The sequence below is a fragment of the Thamnophis sirtalis genome, unplaced genomic scaffold, assembly GCF_051295495.1.
Source record: "Thamnophis sirtalis isolate CommonGarterSnake01/CBP01778 unplaced genomic scaffold, rThaSir2_p1.2 scaffold_4, whole genome shotgun sequence".
Classification (NCBI taxonomy): domain Eukaryota; kingdom Metazoa; phylum Chordata; class Lepidosauria; order Squamata; family Natricidae; genus Thamnophis; species Thamnophis sirtalis.
Window position 1 is genome coordinate 106,471,976 of NW_028261384.1, and position 7,104 is coordinate 106,479,079.

At 41.9% G+C, this 7,104-nt stretch overlaps 1 pseudogene; it reads left to right on the plus strand.

Annotated features, from left to right (window-relative positions):
• Positions 1–2,004: 2,004 nt before the first annotated feature.
• Positions 2,005–6,880, plus strand: LOC148046027 (uncharacterized; annotated as a pseudogene).
• Positions 6,881–7,104: the final 224 nt, after the last annotated feature.

Here is a 7,104-nt window from a genome sequence, read left to right on the forward strand (position 1 = left end):
AGGGCTGAAAGCCCTATGAAGTGGTATACAAGTCTAACTGCTATTGCTATTGCTATTGTCTGTTTCCTGCATCACAAGATGGGCTCCCCAGACAGCTATACCCAAGTAGAGAGAGCCATTCTGCAGAGTGTGCAACAAGATGTGTACCTGGTAGAATTTGAGTGCCTAAAGGCTAAGAAGCCTCTCCTGAAATTCAGCTTGTTATGTCCATGCAGGCACAAGCAGAGGCTTTTCCTATGCCATGCAAGTGTGGGATGTATTTTAAAGTTATTGGTTAATTGGCTGAGAGCTTCCCTTAAAAAGAGCTGTCGGCTGGAAACTGGAAGTTGGTTTATTGTTTGCTCTTATCTTGAATAAACAGCATTGCTGGAATGTGGCTCCTCATCTGTTCCCCACACAATACATTGCATTGGCGACGAAAGAGGGATTCCTGGGCTCGGAGCCAACACTGAGAACTGCTAATTGAGAGGCCACAGAGATTAAGAGGCACGCGTGAGTGGCTCTTTTGTTTTGGTAAAGATAATGGCTAACCCACCACAGTTTGCACTATTTCATCCTGAAACACAGACGTGGGATTCTTACTTAATCCTTTTTGACTGTATATTAGAAGCTAATGACTATACAAATATCACAGATAATATCACAGACAAGCATTTTTTTTTTAGCATTTGTGGAAAAGAAGTATTTGAGATGGCAAGGGCCCTCATTGCACCCCAACCCCTTCTGGCAGTTCCTTGGGATATATTATTTGATAAACTGCAGGAACATTATGCTCCCCCCGACCATCTTGCATTGATAGAACGCATGCTTTTTTACTATAGGGACAGGTGGAGGGTGAGTTTATAAATTGTTACATGGTGGCCCTCTGGAAGGCAGTTATCTACTGTAAATTCAGCAACTTAGACGAAGCCCTTTGAGACAGATTGGTCTGTGGGGTTCGGGATGTTTGGTTACAGAGACGATTACTGGCAAAACTGACATTAACACTACAAACAGCAGTAGAGGAGGCGCAAGCTGCTGAATCATCAAATAGATTGACTGAAGAGATACAGAAGTCAGGCAACCCCCAGACAGCCAGAAGGGGGGCAACTGTCCATTAGGGAGAATTGCAGGGGGACACTGAAGATGAGGAAGATAATCATACTGACATCCATCGGTTGAGGGCAACCAACAAGGATTGCAGAGTGACTGAGGATCAGCAGCTGTCCCCTTCGTGCATAGGTTGTGGCGGAAACCATCTGAGAGCTACGTGTCGCCATAAAAGTATCATTTGCAGATGGTGTGGGAAGAAGGGTCATCTAGTACAAGTTTTCTGTGCCGCATTGCTTGCCACCCCAACAGACTCCAAGTCATAATGTTGGGAGAAAGTGGGGCCCACCAAGACTGAGAACCCCAGAGGATGAGTGTTTTACTATTAATATGGACACCCATTGTTTAGAGAGGGTGAGCAATCAAACCTTTCAACTTTCAACTTTAATAAGATTTGTATGCCACCCACTCCCAAGGGACTCTGGGCGGCTCACAACAAAGGCAAAAGCAAAAACCGGGATTCCGGGAAGTAGTAAAATTTACATTACCATCCGTATTGCAGGATCACCCTGCCAGATGGAAGTGGATACTGGGTCAGCAACAATTGTATCCTGGCAGATCCTACAAAGATTGTTGCCACACAGATCCAAGCGGAAGCTTACACAAAGCCGTATCCATTTGAGAGATTATCAGGGAAATGACATCCCTATCAAAGGAAATGGAACATTCCATGTAGAATATAAAGATTTCTCCAGGCCACTTAAACTGGTTGTCGTAGAAGGCTCACTGCCTAACCTCCTGAGACTGGATTGGTTTGCAGCCTTGGGGTTAGGCATTACTGGGGTTCACAAAATCCTTGGAGAGACCATCAGAGAATTGAGTAAAAAGTTTGTTGACGTGTTTGATGGGAAGTTGGGAGAATAAAGGTGTACCCCAATATCCTTCAGTTTGGACCTTAAAGTGGCACCAATAAGAATGAAACCAAGAAGGGTAACATTTGCATTAAAGCCGTTGTCCGCTACCAAATCTAGTGGAGGATCCAGCTCCAGCAGCATCGGTATTGCTGATAGAGACTATGCTGCCCAAACTGATTACAACTGCGGAAGTGGCAAACCAGTCAAGAAAAGATCAAATGATCATGCAAGTGTTAAATTGGGTGTGGAGGGAATAGCCGAAAAAGGCAGGAAGTGTAGAGTTTAAGCCATTCCGTGCAAGGCAGTACAAGCTTTCTATGCAAAAGGGTTGCCTGTTGTGGGAGAACCGGCTAGTGATACCCTCAAGGCTAAGGAAATCACTGCTAGAGACTCTACATGAAGGCCATTCCGGGATCATAAGGATGGGGAGTGCATTGTTTAAGTTAGATTAGGAATTAATTACTGTTTCTTTAAGGGACTGCATCTCAGGTAATACAGTTTTGCCTCTGGGAAATGTAGTTTTATGTCACATGGTCACACCTGTGTTTCTTATTGGCCATTGGGAGCTTACTGCATATGTGTAGTTCAAAGCCCAGTCATTATGAATTCTAGCCAATGTAGAACAGCGTACTTTTCTCCCCATAGGAGCAATTCTACCATTTTTTTCATATTACATAAATGGCACAGATTAAGGTCAATTCGGAAGAATCTCTTCATGACTGTAAGTTACTGATTTGAGAATGCCTGATAATAAATCTGATCTGCTTGAACCTCTGCGTAAAGTTTGTCTGAGAAGAGCGATCGTACACTTGGACCAGAACCCTGACACCTGGTGACCATGTGACACACCTGGTACGTTTTCCTGGCAGTGGAAACGATGAGGGCAGCCACTGCCCTGATCATTACCACTTTGTTCCTTACAGCCCCACGTGAGTCTTAGTTTCATAGACATGTTCATAGACCTCTTGCAGATGCCTTGTCACTTCTCTACTGTTGCTCTCGTGATATACCTGAAACACGCAGTCAAGGCATTTCTTTCCATTGGTGATAAATGATTTTATTCTTTGCCCTTGCAGACTCCTATTCCCATATGAAACTGAAAGTTGGTAGGATTAGTCAGTTAAAATTGCAGCATCATATGATACCTCACCATCATAAAATCAAGCTTTGTAGGATCAGTGATTTTAAAGAACGTAAGAACATACACTGTGCCCTGCTGGATCAGAACCCAGGCCCACCAGCTATACAAGAAAACCACTAGTCTCCCAGTAGACGGCCTTCAGATGTAGCCACACTGCCATTAAGGCTATTTTACTTGAGTTTGGAGAAAAGATATGCATAATCTTGCATTTGGCCTCTTATCTCCAATGTGTTAATCACTTAATATCTCCTCTCAGAGATTGCCAAAGGACAATCCATAGCAAACTTCATGGTTGGAGAATTGGCAGTGAACAGGCGTGAGTGGACGGGGTCTCTGGGAACCTGCCTCTAAATATGTTTACTTTTGCTCCAACCACTTTGAGAAGAATTGCTTTGATCTAGTGGGCACCCAGTAGGCAATTAAAATACTTGAAAAACATGAAAGAGCATGCAGAATTAAAGTAGAGTTTGCAGTAGGATAGTAACGTACATCAATATAGACCAGTGGTTCCCAAACTTGGCAATTTTAAGACTTGTGGACTTCAACTCCCAGAATTCTCCAGCCAGCAGAGCTGCCAAGTTTGGGAACCACTGATATAGACAATATCCTTTCTATGGAGAGGAATAGTCCTTCCAGAATATCTGTTCCATCTGATTTCATGCATTTTTAAAATACTATGAATATGAGAAACAACTCATTCACAAACCTTTTTTTTAAAAAAAAAAAGACTGGAGGGCGTAGCCGTCCCCAGGGCTTTCCCTAACTGCCTGAAGAAAAGACAGAGTGGGAGATTCACTGAGTATTATAACCTCATCAACTTTCTGAAAACAGGTACAGCATGATATGACCATTCTAAAGATGTCCACACACCCAAATGATTACCTTGAGATGCATTTTAAAGTTGAGAAGTTAACAGTCTCATTCAAGTCAACTTCAGCCTTTGGTGATTTTTGTAGGCACCTCAGTGTAATTTTCTTGGAAGCGGTTTAAAAGTGGTTTACTATTGTCCTTTGTAGGATTTGTTTTTATTTCTCCCACCTAATCTACAATGCTGGTGTTGTTCCATAATTCCCTATCCTAAGTGCTTATGATCTCTTGCTCACACATTCACAGCCCTACACGCCAAGTGAATTTAAAGTGACAGCAAATATTATTTTTATTCCACCTTTATTATTTTTATAAATAATTCAAGGTAGAAAACATACCTATACCTTCCTGCTCCGATTTTCTTCACAATAGCAGAGTGAGATGGGTTGGGCTGAGTGACTGATCCAAATCACTGAGCCGGCTTTCGCACCAAAAACAGAACTAGAACTCACTTCTTTCTTTCTTGCACACACTCACATTCTCATTCACTTACCCATGTCCTTAACTGTGATCTGCCAGGCACTAGCTAGAGGGGCAGAAGTTGCCAAGTCTGCTTCCAAAGGTGACTCAAAGAGATAGTGGGATTCAGGGCCTAAAAGTCCTTGCTTTATTGACTCACCAGATTGGCAGCAATTCTTGTCTTTCACATCTGGTTGCTGTTAATAGGATTTCAGAAACTTCCCATGCTGTCAGGCCCCAAGTTATGTTTTGTTTAGGTGACATGTTTTTCTTTATTTCATTAAGGACTTGGCTTTTTCTTATCTATCTTCCAAATGAATTTTTTTAAAACAAGATCCCTGGCTTTTTGTGTTTGCTTCTATGCCTGCTTTAGGTATGCCTATCTATGCCTATCTTTAGGTATGACAGCTAGTGTCACATTAGCACTAACCAGACTTGCTCCTGCTGAGCTCCCAGACCCAAAAAAGGTGAGATGCATGTTTCTACCTGCTAAGATAGCAGAGAGTAAGGCTAAGGAAGGGAAGTCCAAGTGACTCGAAAGGTATTTTAAAAAATCACTAGTGCTGAAAGCCCAGAAACCAGTTGGTTTATAAAGATGACCAGATTTCAGTTTAATATATTTTTCCAGAGATGAAAAGATTAGCACATCAATCTCAGTTAAATTCTGAAAATTTAGAATCCGATTTCCTGACAGAAATCAAGAGGATTTTTCTTTCTCAACGTGTCAGATTCTTAGGGTGAAAAGCTACAGACTTGTATATAACACTAAAATTGAACTCTTCTCTTGCCCTCCCCACCCAAAAAAACAACAACAATAAAACCCTGGTAAATCAATTTGAAAAAGTGTGAGTGAAATCTTAAAAGGATCTTGGCTAGTTATACTAGATAATATTGCCAAAACAGATCATATGTTTAACTTGATCTTAACTTGACATTATTTCAGTACAGGATTTCTGGGGTATAGGTACCAAACAGAATTAGGAAAGGAAAGGATCAAATATATGTGGCCAAAATTAATTACTTTATTTAACACGTCTGTACATAGAAAAAGCTGGACAAATAATACTCAAAATAGAATGTAACTAGCCAATTCTAAAGCTATCAGAAGATCTGCCTTCTCCTCCAGCAATCCACAGCACAAATACTAGGGTTTCTGAGCCAGTAAAAACTTTAATATGTGGGGGGTTGTTTTTTCTGTAGTGGCTATCATCCTCCCAAGGAAGGCGCTGTTCCTATATTCGAGCCTCATGCAAAGCCACTGGAAATCTAAAGCAAACACTTCCAAACTTGCAAAGTATCAACAGAAGCAGAGATGAGTCCCACTCTTCTGACCTCCTTTCTCTGTAATCCTGTGCATATTTATTTAGAAGTAGGCCACAGTACATTTAGGGTTGCTTACTTCTTGATAAAGAGTAAAAAGAATAATCTATTCATCCATTAATAGATTAATATGTTATTAAATGTAAAATGAATTTTGGTATAACACAGAATGGAATTGTGGAATCTGAGATTGGAAATAAAGGGGAAAATATGAATTAAGTTAAGAATATTAAAAATGTGAAAAACATCAGTCTTGGAATATAATTTAGTGGCTTAATTGAATCATCCTTTTCTTCTTTTTGCTATCCACATCTTATGGTAGTATGTTATCAGAGATACTCAGGGCTGCCTAGAAAATGTTGTTTGCCATGCCGAAACTTCACTCCATATTGGCTCCTTATAGCCTATGGGAAGAAAACGTTCTGTATGGGCATCCTGCAACTGCAACCATGTTTTTCTGTGTTGGTTACTCTGTGTTGCAGCTTATGTAGGTAGCTGTTACTTCTCACCTGAATCTCATCGATTCTATTTCTTTTTCACAGCTGTGGCTGCTGTTCCACAGAGGAGACAACGCTATTGTGTATGGATGTCTTTTACTTCCCCATGCAAGAGCTGCCACTTACTGGTGAGCTTCGAAGCCAGCCCAATCTCCCAGGGTTTGAACCAGAGAATTTGGCCACTCTGTCAGACAATTGTTCTCTGTCAGAACAATTACCAGCTGCCACTGGCCAAGAAGTGTCCCCTCAATCTCCAGCTCTTCAGTTTGGCCGGATCAGCATTGTAGTTCTCCAAGGGCTGCCAGGATGAGGAGGGAGATGGGATAGATGCCTCCTGTGGCATGCTGCCAGACAAAACAAACTACAGGGGGAACACGCACCCCTCTGCACCGTTTTGGCTGCTAGAGGCACCGCGGGTCGGTCCTTTACTGTTTCCAGATTTAAGCACCTTGCGGGCCGGGCTTGGACCGCGGTTCTTGAATTTGACACACCTGCTGTAGGAAAAGCACAGCGACAGCTTCAAGTTTCCTGGCGGCATGAAGAGAGACTCCATCTGCACATCTGTGAATCGCAGTGTGAACGGCGGCCACATAGCACCGATGCACATCAACAGTTTAAGGTACACCAACAGGTCTTTAAATTACAGCTACTGAATGACATTGAATGACTTGAATCAGCCCAAACTTATCTTGCTTTGTGAGGCAAATTTGCAAACTTGGGTTGTAGCATTTCTCATCTCCAAGGTATCTTGTAGCATAACTTTGGGCTCTACAAACTTGGAAGCCACTTCATGCAACCCTGTTTACCCTTCACCATTCATGTTTACATCTGTAAATGAATATATATTTTTTAATAAATGGATGCCCCAGCTCAGTTG